At 34.4% G+C, this 15,413-nt stretch overlaps 1 protein-coding gene and 1 long non-coding RNA gene across 19 annotated transcripts in view; both read left to right on the top strand.

The window, feature by feature from the left end:
• The window catches only part of MBNL1 (muscleblind like splicing regulator 1), a 248,565-nt gene that overhangs the window by 119,595 nt on the left and 113,557 nt on the right, over window positions 1-15,413 (top strand). The window lies entirely within an intron of this gene.
• The window catches only part of LOC141560194 (uncharacterized), a 48,315-nt gene continuing 32,902 nt past the window's right edge, over window positions 1-15,413 (top strand). Inside the window, exon 1 of the long non-coding RNA XR_012487649.1 lies at window positions 1-15,413. This exon is cut by the window's right edge and continues 19,924 nt beyond it. This is a non-coding gene — a long non-coding RNA (uncharacterized LOC141560194).

The raw sequence follows: 15,413 nt of genomic DNA on the forward strand, positions 1-15,413 counted from the left end.
GGAAGGAAGGAAGGAAGGAAGGAAGGAAGGAAGGAAGGAAGGAAGGAAGGAGAGAGACACAAGGAGACAAGGAGACAAGGGAGACTGCATTCTTTTTCCCCCCTCTCTGGATTTTACTGGTTTTTTAACTTGATGCTGCTATAGTGTGGCAAGAGAGCAATTTTGATGGATGTTTCAGTTGAAGTCTAAGTTCTGGTAGGACCACCCACCAATCAAGACAGGTTTTGATCACAGCCTTGATAACATGTCCTCCAGGGACAGGTTTTGGTCACTCTAGAGGTCCTTATCAGCACATAGTGTGCTCTAAGGTAAGGACTTTTTTCAGCCTCAGCAAGTTGTTAAAGAAATCTGAAACCATCAAACAAAATACTTTTACTTAATACAGTCCAAAGAACATCCCAGTACCTTTTGGTGGAATATGTACCCACACTACTGAAATAAACTATGAGTATTTCATTTCTCATTGGATCTTAACTTGGAATTTAAATAAGTGGAATAAAAATTTCTATCTCCATGTGCCTTAATTAGGAAATTTCTCTTAAGAATCCAAGGTCTGTCTCCATTGTTTGATAGCACTAAGGAGGGCTAAGGATCAATTATATCTGATTAAAACCCAACGTTTGACATAGTATTTGCATCTTTCTGTATTTCTTTTAGGAGCCCATAATATCAGCTTTATTTAAATGGCCAGCCATATTGGACACTCACTTTCGGTTTTCTCTCTCTTCTCTTCACTTCTCTCTCCATTCCTTCCCTCCCCTTCTTTCCTCTCCCCTTTCCTTTTCTTCTCCTTTCTTCTTTTTTTTTTCTGTTTGTCTCTCCCCATTCACTTATTTCCCCTTTGTCTTGACATGGTTTAATCAATATTGATGTAAATATGGAAGCTAGATGGAGGCTACCTTGAAATTTTTGCTGTTGCCTGAAGCCATATTAACATAAGCAACACATATAAGGGCATCCACTCAGAATACCAGGCCTTGTGCCATTTATGAGTCATGACCCTTGCTTATGCAGGGAACAACCTGTGAAGGGGCATTAAGATACCTTCTTCCCCACTTCCCTGGTGAGGTCAGGTACAGAGTATTTAGATTAATAGTTTTGTGGACTAATTCCTTATTTGATTCCACTGTCAGGAATCATTGTGTTACCTTTAATGAGGAATTGAAGCTTTTTGGTTTAAATAAGTAAGAATATGATTGAATTTTAAGGTGGGGAAAGAAAAACATGGTCAAAAAATGAAAGCTCCTGGCCCTTGTTAGAATTCTTACAGATGAAGTATCTTTTTCATATTCTGTCAGTGGTTTTTTGTTGATCATTGGAAAGATTCAGCCTTCTCTCTCCTCAACAACAAAGGACTAAAAATCAATTTCCATCGATGGAAAACTAGGTGGTAGCTTCTCTTTTGGAGCATCCACACTTGTTTCATTTTGTGTCATCCAGACACACACACACACACAAACATTCTTCTCCTTTTTGAAATATCTTATTTCCTGAGAGGTGGAAGCCATGTAGAATGAGATCCTATGCTCACATCCTCTGCTTCAAAGGGAACAATACAAGTGGGCTGATTTCTTTTCACCATTTGTACAGTTCAAAAAAAAAAAACCAAAACCCTTATGATTGATTTTGGAACAAAAATAAAAGATATCTTTTAGAAATCTCTTCATAAATTCTAGAAAGATATTTAGTCACTTATTATTTAGATATTAGAAAATGATGTGCATTTTAAGCATTTCAACATTATTATTTCTTTGTTCATGTACTCTGTTAATTATCATCATCATATTCATGTTATGTATAAACTCATACCTCAGAAAAAGTAACTAATTGTTCACAATTAAGCAGGTAAATCTAATCTTAGAACAAAGAAATTGGAAGAAAAAAAGTGATTGAGATTAATCTCACTTTGTAGGCAGGGAGAGAATGTGGCAGGTGGGAGACCCCAGTATTGAACCTAAGACTTTCTCTAAATCTAGTGATCTTTTGCCAGAATCAGGTCACCTCCTGAGGCTGGTTCCTAAAGTTAGAAGACAAGGCTTATCACTTTTCACCCGGGATTCTCATTTGTTTGAATATTTTGAAAAATGAACATAAATGTCAGAGAAGTCAATGAATTGGGTTTGTATTAGATGAGGTTCACTAGTTCTGCTTCAGGTTCTGAGGTTATCCAGAAAAAAAGTTACTAAATCAAATTATGTTCCAAGTAGGCAGAGTCCCCCTAACCCGATTTTTCAGGACATTTTTTAACGCTGGGCTGCATTTTCTCTAACCTGGCTGGCCAGGAAGGAATTTTTCTTGCAGTCATCTGTGGGTTCCCATTGTCTCATGCTTCAGTACTTTCAGCTGTCATCATCTTCTCTCGCAGTTGATAAGATTGTGAAATCAAACCCAATTCCCGACAGCCTGATTCCCAGTTTTCAAAAGTCTGCAGGCCTTTTGTTTGGGAGTTAGAAGACATCTGGCAGGCTGTTCTTTTCAGTCAATGATACTGGTAATTTGGCAAGTTTCAGAAAATTTAAATCCCCAAATTCAACATATTAGGCCGGCGGACAAATATAGGAAATTCAATCTGCCTTCGAGAAGCAAAAATAAATAAATGGCACATGTGGGTGGGTACTGCACCAGGTGTTGTCAGGAAGACTTATCTTCCTCAGTTCAAACTGGCCCAGGACTGTTTTAGAAGAAATCTCTGAAAAGGTCTTATAGATCATATTGTCATCAGGAGAAGGTATCTGCCTTTCTGTCAACAGTCAGAAAAGAAAGTCATTCATTAAATGTCCCGGATATGTGTGACATACTTGGCTATGACCTGGGGCAATGGTCATCAACACCTGAAGGGGATGCTTAGGAATCTCTTTGTAGAGATAGGATGAAACTAAATATAGGCTGATATGAGACTTTAATGTTCTCCAAAGAAGAGAGTTTTTTAATTCATGCTCAAAGTCAAATTATTAGCTCTATCATTTAAGTGTGAAGTGGAAAAAAGGGCTGTCCCCAAAGTCTTAGTGCACTTTAAGGCTACTTAAACCTGCACTCCAATTTTTGGGACAGTGTATAACTACACAGATCTAATATATTTATGACTTTTCCTAATGAGATGTTTGCATCAATGCTGTGTGTCCTTTTAATCGAATATAGATATAGTTGGAAAAAAAAGTTTTGGTTTAATGTCAGTTGGAATGGAAGTATAATTTGTTACATATGCCCAGTGTAGCTTATAGTTTAATGAGTTTTATTTCAGCTAATAGTTGAATAGAGAGCAAAAAGTGAATATTAGGGTAAACACACACATACACAATAAAGCAAGGTCAAATTACCTGATTGTTATGTCTGTGCATGAGTGGTTCTATGAATTTGTGTTCAGTTAGATGGACATAGATATTTTTTCTACATTTATTCTGAGAGAGTTTTGGTCTTTTTCTCTTCATTGTGACTGATTTTTATTTATTTTGGCAATTCAATATGTGGTTTTTTTTTCTTTTTGGTGAGGTAGCGAGTATGGGACATTATTGAAACAATATGTTTTGATCAAGGAACGTTTGCTGTGTTGCAAAAATCTTGACCATCTGTAACTACTGAAGTACTTGAATGAGAATTTTCTTTCTCCTAGAAAAGAATGAGGCAAATCTGTGCCTTGTTCTATTTGCTCTCATTTTAAGCTAGGTGTTTTGGGTTCCTTCTCCCCCCTTTCCCCCCTTTCCCCCCTTTTCTCCCTTCCCCCCCATGTAGGAGCCTTCAATAAATATTCACAGAATCTCTGAACTGGAGAGCAAGGAGGGAATCCCATTATATTATAATTGACAAGTTGGTACCTAGCTGCCACTTGAGGACTAATTAAATCCATGTGTTCTTGAATAGCTAACGTGGCTCTCCTCTCTTGGGGCCACAAGGTTGAGAGCAAATATACATTCTACAAGCCTTGGCAGGATCTAGGAAGGGAGAGTTTAGGATTTTTTTTTTTTTTTTGGTCTGAGAGGGTCAAAGGGCATTACCTCAAGGCTTCCATTAATGCATCTCAGAGTTGGGGGCTGTTCTTACCTCTTTGTTTTCTGTATCTCTCCCAAAAGGAAAAAAACAGTGAAAAGGACCAAGTTTACAGGGAAGACTCCCATTTATAAGTCTAGCCCAGAGCATGAGTTCTGAGAGGCCAGGCAATACAATTCAGAAGAGGTGGATTCAAATCCTACCCCTGACCCTTGTGTCCCTGGGGGACCTTGAATAAATAATTTGAAGTCCTTGGGCTTTAATTTCTTTTTTTTTTTTTTTTTTTTTTTTGAGGCTGGGGTTAAGTGACTTGCCCAGGGTCACACAGCTAGGAAGTGTTAAGTGTCTGAGACCAGATTTGAACTCAGGTCCTCCTGAATTCAAGGCTGGTGCTCTATCCACTGCGCCACCTAGCTGCCCCTTTAATTTCAATAGATGTAAATAACAAACAGGCTCTTCCAGCTTTTGGGCTGTGACCTCACCTGTCCAAACCACTTGTTCCATCCAAATTGGAGAACTCCATTGGAAGAGTCTCCACAAGTCTTGCCACACTGATATCATTGAGTTGACCATGGACCATCCCTGTTTAGTCCCCTACATATGTCTAAAGATAAAGAAGCAATGAACATTGTGGAGTAGAGAGGTGAACATTTAATGACAGAGTTCAATGATACTCAGTAGCTCCAATCATGGTAAACAAAATCATAATTTAAACTCCTGGTTATTAAGTAGAGAGACTTGAACCTTGTACCTAAGTATGCCTCACTGAGCAGGCTCATATGGAAAAGAAGTGCTAAATTTGAGTGAGAGGTTAATGGAAAGAAAGATGGAATTTTTTCCCCCTTTCTATCCAAGTTCAGAAACCTCCCTGAAATTAATCCACATACCCAAATTAAAAAGCAAATAAACAAAAAACTGATGTTGAAATTGGTTTCGAGATATACTTGGTGTTCAAATAGTGTCTCTGGCTTTGCTAACTGTGGGACTGTAGGCAAGTAAATCACTTAACAATGTCTTGGGAAGCCCTCCAACGAGGCTAATGAGATTTTGGTTTTTGGCTATAGAGAGAGTTTATATGCCAGTTTGAAATCAGAGGCAACAACCTCGACTCTCCTCACCCTCTAACCAAAAACCAAAACAGAATGTGCTAAGTAGACCAAATAGTTTTCATTTTTCAAAAATATTATTATGATCATAGTCATTCTGAAGATTTCCCCACCTTGATACCATATAAACTTGAGTTATTTTTTATTTTTTATATCCATAAAATAAGTTTGGAGTGTTCGCTTCTTTCATGTAAGAATTCTTTCAGTCTTTGTATTTATATATTCAGCACCTAAAAGTCAGTTAGCTGGTAGTCCTTTAATAAATGTTTGTTGTGCATTTTACATATCATTGTATTGACACTGTGCCTGAGGACAACAAAAAGTGTTTTTTCGACCTTGTCTGATGGAAGCTTATCTAAAATATAAAAGCCAAGTTTTCAAGAGCTTACTGCTTAATTTTTCAGCATAGCATACTATTTTCTTGGATATTTCAATGCACCAGACAGCTTTTTTTCTGTGTGTTTCTATAAACCATCTTTTTTCCTTGATTGGACAGAAGGGGCTGGGATCTATGATTTTTCTTGTCCTGAAAGGGGAAATTTTTTTTAATAATAATAGCTTTTTCTTTTACAAAACACATGCAAAGATAGTTTTCAGCATTTACTCCTGAAGAGGTAATTTTGATGATTTGAGAAGTGATAACTGTCTCAAGACATTTTATATTTTTATTATCGATTTATCTATCTGTCTGCCTGTCTATATTATCCATCTTTCTCTCTTTCACCATTATCTATCTTCTATGTTTATATTTCTGTATACATTCATTTATCCATCTCTCATCTCTCTCATTCGTATATCTCTATCTATCCACCTGTCTTTCTCAATCCATCCATATACCTTCTGTATCTATTTGTATGTATTCATTCATCTATTTCTCTTTCATCTCTCATCTATCTATCTATTTATCTATCTATCTATCTTTTGCTGTACACTGTATATCAAATCACCTCTTTTTGGAAGATCTTGACCAACTCAGAAATACAGGAAACAGAAAACTCAAAAGGAGAGAGTTGACACAGTTCTGGAAAGAAACCCTGCTCTTTATACTCACACCCCAAGTTGCGTCGAAGAGGAACAAGTGAATCATAAAGTGGGGCTAAGAAGGTTTCAATGCAGCATGCCCCTTTCTTAGTCTTTGTTGTGTTGGTTGTCATGGAAATATGTGATAGAGGAATTCAGATCACACTATCACTATTTACTCATCCTCATTGCCATAACGGGGCAGGGTGAATACTGGCAAAAAAAAAAAAAAAAAAAAAAAGCTCACGGTGTGGAATCTGGAGTGCTCTCTTTTATCATTTAGTTATTTTATGAAGCTGAATTACCAATTCAGGTTACCAATAATCTATTGTCTATATAAGTCTTAAAGGAACAAATGAAATTATTATAAAAGACCTTGTCACAGAGTAGTGATAATTTACCTTTATCTTTATATCTATCCATTCATCCATCTATATCTGTTTACATATATATATGTATATACATACATATAAATATATGTAGGTAGCATTTATATAGCACTTTAAGGATTGCAAAGAACTTTACAAATATTATTTCCTCTTATTCTTGTAACAAAGCTGGGAAATGCAGTCTGCTTTTAATCCCCATTTTATAGAAGAGGAAACTGAGGCAGACAGGAGTGACTTGCCTAGAAAGTCATATTCTGTTTGACTGAATTCTGTGTAGCTACAGGTCTGGTGCTCTTCCCCCACAAGAAAAACCTGTTTCATAGAATTTGAACTGGTAAAAGATCTTAGCATCAATTAAGTCTAAGACTTTTATTTGATAGATGGGAAATGAAGGGCTAGAGCATTACTGATGCTAGAAAATGTCTGAGGCAGAATTTGACCCCAGATCTTCCAGGTCCATCATTCCATGTAGCATCATCAAATAATGTCTAGGTAACACTGGTTAAATTGACTTTACAAACAGTAGGTGATAGTGTTTTTTGGCTATGATGAGGTGCCATTGATAAAATTTGGGATTGGAGAAAAAGAAGGAAAATTTCTGGACCAAATGTTTGTTTTTGGGTTTTCCCCCTCACGAATCTCAAATAGCTTCCATATTGTTAGCTAAAAATGCCTTGAACATATTAAAAAAAGTCCTGGTTTCATTTTCTTCTTACCTTATCATTTTGGCGTGGAATGATCTCTCCATAATTTGCACTTGGGAAGGGCGTATTTCTTGTTGGTGATGGCATATTTAAAGACACCTGTCTATGCTTTTTAATCTTTCTGCCAAGTAAATGCTATTTGTGCAATGAACGTAAGCCCACTGGAATAACAGTATTGCACTCTGCAATTATCTTGGGGTGTTATATTTACCTTAGGACTGATTCCTAAATCTATTTTTAAATGTTGTTACCAATAGTGCCCTGATTCAGGGCTCGAATAGGTCAACAATGTTTTTTGAATAAAAATTCAGACATTCCCAGTTTCATTCAACAAATAAATTAGCCATATTTCTTTATTGTTCAAGTAATCATATGAATGGGCCATGAGTTTTATCAGATATTTGAAAAAGAAAATGGAACCTTTCAATTCTTTTCACTACCTAAGCTCCTGACTTTTCATTTTGTTCTGTTTTGAGATTAACTGGAGGAAACTTTCAGGCTTTGGGTAATAATGAGATCTTTTGGAAAGGACTCTGGACAAAGGAAATTGGATCCCATCTCTGCTCAACCATTAATTTGTTCTGTTGTCTTAATTAACTTATTTAATTTCTCTGCATGATCTGTAATTTAGGAATAATAATATCATAGATTCTCTGGTAAGGATGGCAGGAAAATTGAAATAATAAGTAAAATGTATTTCTTGAAAAGAAAAGAGATGATTAAATTATTTTGGCCCTATACCGATATTTCTTAATGATTATGTATTCAGAACTGGGAAATTATACATATTTAGAAGCCTGGAATAGTTGAGATCTAATTGTGCAGTTTTCCCCAGAATCTTCTACCCTATTTTACTCAGTATTGAGCATTAACTAACTGCAATTAGTAGAATCATATGCTTATCTTTCCCCACAGATGGAATGTATTAACTTTCCATCTCTAGCTTTCCTCACAATTGATTTATTTTGATTGATTTTATTTAAGATAATTTATTTTTATTATTTCCATATGAAAAGGATACTAATTAGCCCAGTGACTGTGAGAGAGACACTGAATCTTTCTTAGCTTCTCAAGTATCTCACCTGTAAAATGGATGTAATAAGATGTACAGCCTAAATCACAATGAGATAATGTCTCTCAAGGACTTTGCCATTTGCACTAATGCCAATTTTTGTTATTCTCATTCTTGTTATTACCATTGACCACCTTTGATGTTTTTCATCATGACAGATATGTGATAGAGATTTTCTTCTTCAGATATACATTTGCCTTCCCCAAATTCTATTATGTAAAGTTTAGTGGTCACCATAATGTTTTTACAGGATAATGGTTGTCTCAGTTCCAGTTTATAAGTTATCGAAATCTAGGAAACATTTAAGGTTGATAAATAAGTTTCTTTTCACTAACACATTGGTTAATATGACACTATTTTATGATTTCTAAAATACAGTGGCTATTATGTGAAATTATGTGAAATCCAAAATCAGAAACTTAGTATGTGCTGGTAGATAAATTCTTTAATCTGTTTGCTCCAGTTTCCTCAGATATAGATCAGAATAATAAGAAACAGTCCCTCCCTTACAGGGAGGATCAAATGAGATAGTAATGGTAAAGAGCTAACAGTGCCTGGCATGTGGTGGACACCATATTAATGTTTATTTCCTTCCCTCTCTCTTTTTTAGACATTATGTGAATTATCATGCATAGGTAGACAGTTAAAGAATGGCTGAAACCAGTCCCCTTCAGTTTTCAAATTAATGTATTAGAATAGAGAACTTTTCTTTTCTACAGCTAGTGTAGATATTTCACTTAAGAGAGAGGGAAAAAAATGTCCTGACCTGGGAAAACAAATAGAACTAAAAATCTTCTTTTGTTGAACTGTCAAATCTAAAGAATTCCTCTCCATATTAAAAAGCACTTTCCTTTCCATTCAGAGATTTAGCAGTAGACCTTGAGAAGGGAGTTACATTACTAATGATCTCTCTTTACTTTGTATTTCTTCTGAGGAAAGAAAAGGTATTCTCAATCTGGGCTTGGGTACTCTCCTGATAACTTCCATCTCCATTCCTGATAAGAGAATTTCTCCTCAGAAAATGATTTGGGCAATTTGCAATTTCCTGTAGACTTAGGGAAATTTAAAGAATTGTTTGAATCTCACTGTTTTTAAAAAAAATCAACAATAGCAGGTACTCACTGAGTAATTGTTGACTTAATTGAATTTAATCCAAGAATTCTCAATATGGTAAATTAAAATATGAATCTTATTGAAGCATACTGCCAGTCAGTTACTGACCAATCAAAATCCTTGGCAATTCTAATAGATTGTTGAAGAAATAGTTTGTTTCACTAAAGAATGCTTTATGTAACTGTGCCAACTAAAAATAGGCCTATAGCAGTTGAAGAAAATTGAATTTGAGGGTAGATAGCTAGGTAATTCTATTTAATTGAATTACTCAAACTAAAATGGAAGCAAGAAAGGGAAAAAAAAAGCCCAATGGACAATGGAGTTGATATGTAGAAGAATGGGATGGGGGGATTAATTTTATTAAATATTACCATCATCATTTATTTATGCCTTTAGTTATATTCATCATGCTATATTCATAAAATAGGAAAACTCTAGTTGTTGACTATTTATCAGATAATAACCAGTGGTTTGAAGTCAGAGGCTTATAGTGCTATTTCACAATCGTTGAGACTCTATCATATAATTTAAAATACAATTTTTATGGCTTTTTTCTTAGTGGCATTTAAAATGATAGGAAAATTATTGGGGAGAAAAATATTAGAGCTATTTCCAATGTTGTAATCAGCAGGATAAGAGCATTGAGTTTGAAGATGGAGTATGTAGGGATAAACTTTGTGACTTCAAAGAAGTACTTTGCCTTTTCTGAGTCTTAAGTTTTGTAGAAAATTTGGAAATGGACTGTTCTGGAAGTCCCCTCAAGAGATAAATCTGACACTGCATTTAAGTATCTGAGGGGTGGTTTCTTTGTGCTTTCAGGTAAGGAAGTCACATGATAAAAACAGCCCAAATGTATCCAAAAAATGTTTTTAGACACCACGTAGAATAATGAAGCATTATTCATCAAAATGAATTATTAATGTTGCTGTCTGGGGAAAATTGATAAGGGAAGATTTTTACAAAAGGAACAATCATAGAGTAATGTCTCAGTTTATCCTGTTGTTAGATTAAATTATTGAAATTAGTTTATTGTACAACCTATCATTTAGACAAGAATAGGATGTATTTTTTCCCTTTCTCTACAAAATCTTCAAAGTATAAAAGAAATGAATTCATATGCTAAACTTCTTTTAGGTAAGAACCTAATTTCTAAAAAAAAAATTAAAATGATGGAAAAGTTTGTGCTCTTCTAATCCTCCAGTAGGAAGCTTGTACAGCCTTTCTACTGTCACCAAATTTTACTTGAGTATTCAAGAAATGAGATTCTTTAGTTACAGTATTTTTCCTAAGGCACTTGAAATAACTTTTGAAAGTAGCCTAGGTTTTTTGTTTGTTTGGTTTTTTTGGTTGTTCTTCTTTACAACCGAGGTTATGGCAAAATGAATTTTGAAATGCATTTTGTGTAGTTGTATTTTTGAAAATTAAATTCTTAATATGAAAAATACCAGGGTTTCTACAGAATTAATCACTATAAATTGTTGGAGATTAGAAAAAAATAATTTTCCCCCCTAAGTAACATGCTTTGCTTAAAATCATGAAATAAATTTATAATTACTGGGAAAATGATGAAGACCTCAACCTTAAAGTAGAATGGCACGCTGATTTTTGAATTAATTGTCCATCTTTTTTATTCGTGATTTGTAACTCAAGCTAGTCTATAAAATTTTTAAAGGGCACAAGTAAGATGTACTTTACTTTCCAAATCATGAAAATTCCAGGAATATTTATAGTCATCTTTATAAATGGGAAAAAATAATTTCTTTTCCAAAGAATATAATGAGGGAACAAGGTATACAGACATTTGTATGTATATGTGCATATATATTATACACATATACATACATATATATGTATGTTTTTAATATATACATGTGAGAGTTAATAATGCTGAAAATAATTTGTTTTAGTAAAAGCAGAAATGATTAAATGATAAAAAGATTTATCAATAAAGCCACTCAATAATTTATTTTGCCCTGATGTTTTCAAATGAAAATTTTGTTTAAAAAATCCAACTTTTCTTTATGATATCATATATAGATAATGGACCCAAATTTTGCAAATTTGGATTATTTATATATCAAATATTTTGAAATGGACCCAAATTTTCAATCAACTTTTCCACAAAATGACAATTTGTAAGAAGGCTTTAAGAGCCCACTGAACTTAAAATGCAGCTTTGTCCTCCACAATAGGCCTAAAAATAGAAACTTGTTAGTGAAACAGTTAGACAACAATTAGTGAAATTGGTACTAACTGTTCACATTAAACAAAGTTGAATCTTGAGTCTCCCTTGGTGTGTGCTTGAATGCATGTGATAAAACAAAGAGAAAGCACATTTAATATGAAATAAAACCCCAGATAAAATCCATTTGTAGTAAAATGCCAGACAGTCCTTTATTACCATTTGCAGGAAAACTCTAGCTCTTTCCAATGTAAGCTATCAATCCAGTCCTTTATGTTTAACACATATAACCAACCTTAGTCAGGCTTACATTTTATTTTTATTTTTCCCCTTGATATTAATTATTTTGATCCATTCTCTTTTCTTAAAAACAGGACATAATATGTCATATATATGATATATATATGTCAGATATATAAATATCACTTATATTTGAAAAAAATTAATGTTCAGAAAAGCTTTTTTGTTATTCATTTTACAATATAGGGAAGAAAAAATCCTCATAGATCATGAGAGTAGATTCACATAAATATTCTCATTCTCTGTCTCTCTCTCTCTTTCTGTGTCTCTATCTCTCTGTCTCTCTCCTTCCTTCCCTCATCCCCCACTTCTTTTCCCACATGTGTGTGTGTGTGTGTGTAATTTTCCACTTGGGTCAGATATAAAAATCTTGGAATAAAATTAAGCTAAATACATTTACCTAGGAGGAGTGTTATCTCCTTAAAAGAGAATTTAGGAATAAATAATTTAGTTTCAATGCAATTATTCATGTGATTGATAGCTAGATGGAATCATTCATGGAGAAACCATTAGGAAGCATAGAGATAATAATATTGATAGACTGACAGTTAATAAAAGTGGTCCGGATTACCTTTGGCTGCCTGAGCTTTACCCAGCTCCCCCTTTTTTTGTGGGTTATTTCTTGCTAGTTGCACTGTGTGAAGCTTTAATGATAAACAGATTAAATTCTTCATGCTTTTTATGACTTAATTGCAGACAGTCCCTGCATTGCTATTAAAATATTATTATGTGCATTAGTATTCGGATCCTTTGGATTAACAGAAAGGCGGATTAATGGGTTCTCCAACTTCATTTTATAGTCTGTATTTGGCTTCATTTGTTTATAATACAAAGCACATCCTAGAAGTACACATGCATTGAACTAGAGTATTCCTGTTTTTAACCCCAGGCAACATGTCTAAGTCTGATGTCGGTCTTCAGTTCAATAACCCAGAAAATCTCATTGGTGTTGGCTTGCATGAGAGAAACCACTTCCAACATAATTTCATTTTTCATCCTGCTGGTTGTCAGATACTGTTGTCTTAAGGAATCATTTTATATGTTTTGCAAGTGTATCTCTGTTGTTGGTCAGTTATCACATTGTAAATATATGATATACAAATTATATCAATCACTATTGCCATAAATATTTATTAAAGTATTAAGAAGCAAAGGAGACTATTTCTGTTCCTAAATTTTTCAATATTCATATCCCACTCTGTTCTTTATTGGACATCTCTAAAATGTTTTTGAGGTTGTCTTCCAGAAACAAATAATGATGTTAAAATGATATCATTATTATTTGCATAGGAAAGGAAGTCAAGTTAGGGATCCCCAAGCAACAGATGAGATGCTACTTAAAAAATCTCTAATTCTCCATAATCTATCTGTTAGCAAAAGTGTGTCTGTCCTAAAGTAATTTATTTTAGAAGCTTCTTCTTGTTTTTTTCTAATGGCTAAATGCACTGTAATATGCTATGATTTTAGAGTTCCCCTTGCTGAGGCAGATTGAAAGCTTCTGCTAATTATGCTTGAGGGAGTATCCCAATGCCCAGATTAAGGAATTTGCCCAGAGTAATATAACTATTAAGTCATCAAAGCGGGATTTGAGTTTCACTCTTCTTGGCTTGAAGCTGGGCATTCTAACCTTTGCCATGCAATCAATCAGTCGCAAGATCTTCTGTCAAAGAAGTTGTATGACTCTGAGATCACATGAATTTTCAGTGTCTGTTCCTTTATCTTTAAAATGGGACTGCTGATAGCATCTATCCCTCTAAATCTCTCTGAAGATCAAATAAGATAGTGTACGTTATACATAGCACATTAAAAACCCGAGGGTGTTCCATAAAAGTGAACCATTATAAGGGTCCATTTAAGTGCCATCCAGCATAGACTTTTGTTATTTGATTCCCCCCTTTTTTTCATAGTAGGTGTCATTCAGGGTACCACAGTGTTTGCTAGATGTTAACTCCTTAACTGTTTCTCTTGGGGAGATACTATTTAAATCTCCCATATTGTTTCTACTGAAAGCTGGACTTACAAGGTAAGGAGCTTTATTGAAGGCAGAGGTTAACTACTCCTGCTGGCTGATCTGAGGTGTGTGTCCATTGTGGAAATGGTAGATACAACTCGTTGCTTGTATATTGTTCTGGTATAGAATCCACTCTTTTTTCCTTTGGTCTCTGTCCTCCTACCTGTGCCTTCATTCATTGACAGGAAAAGAACTGCAGCATTGGAAACCCTTTTAACTTACTGGGACAAAATAATGGCTAAATTTCTATCCGATAAAATAATCCGATAAAAAAATCCGATAAAATTACTGGACACAGGAATTGAAAGCCAATGGGAGCATTTAAATAAAGGACATAAAATGCCATTTTAATCCTATGACAAATAATGACTTATTAACACATGAATGGAGACTGCTTTGTCAAAAAACCCTAGAAACTAAAAACATATGTCCATTCCTGTAGCATTACACTTAAAAATCCCAAGATGAATTTGAATCATTTGAATTTTGCGTAAATCTTCTGAATCATGATATTAAAACTCAATTTACAATGGAGAGGCAATATAATAAGTAGAGCTAATTCTAGCCTCCAAGTGATAAAGATCATATTTGAAGTCCGATGTCTGAAACATGTTGGTTATGGGATTATGGAAAAATCATTGTTTTTAAGTGCTGCAAAGAGGTCACGAAAACTAGGAATTGCAGAGTCAGTGATGGATGACCTGTTTACATAGAGAATATATCCACACTGAAAGTTCTCGTTATCAAAAAATCGTAAGTTTGAAATCCCCTCTTTCCTCCAAAAATTCATAGTGCCTTGTCCATAGTGAATGTTTAGGAGATATTTTATTTGGTTCATTCTCATAGAGAGTTGGAAAAAATTAATTATTTCAAGTGATCTCAACACGGAGAATGATTAAGTCTCTTTTGGTATGACAACCTTGTTGGTGCACATCAGAAAGAAGGAAAGATTTCTGGCAAAGTTTAGATCAGATTGTCTAAAATCAAATACTTATAGATGATTTTTTATCTCTGTGAACCAGAGAATAATAGCATTGGAAGCAAAAAATCCATATTCAACTGCATCAGAGCAGTATTCATTCCATTTTTTGAAATTATGGTGCACTTAAAAATATGGAATTACACCTAAAATTTTACACTGAAAATTTCTCTTTACATCATATCCATACCTACTTATTAGTTACTCTTTTGCTATTCCATTATTCCCTAGTCATTTATCTTTCTTTTTTGTCTTGTTCAAGTAAAAATAGTATGCATAATGTTAGCATAATGTTAGATTTGCATCTCAATACTAATATAAATCATCAAAATCCTTTATGAAGCTCTTATTTATCAGTTGGTATTGCATTGTTGCCTTGTGTTTCTTTAGCCATGATTCACTGGGTTTGTCAGTTCAAAGGCCGGGTTGCATTTTAGTTTTCAAAGGGCCTTGATTTTAAATCTCAGTTCTGTTACCTATTTTTTATGAATTCTTGGACAACTCATGTACAACTCACAGAGTCCCAGCTTCCCATATGATCAGAAAATGTGAG

This window comes from Sminthopsis crassicaudata, chromosome 3, assembly GCF_048593235.1.
Source record: "Sminthopsis crassicaudata isolate SCR6 chromosome 3, ASM4859323v1, whole genome shotgun sequence".
In the NCBI taxonomy this organism is placed as follows: Eukaryota; Metazoa; Chordata; class Mammalia; order Dasyuromorphia; family Dasyuridae; genus Sminthopsis; species Sminthopsis crassicaudata.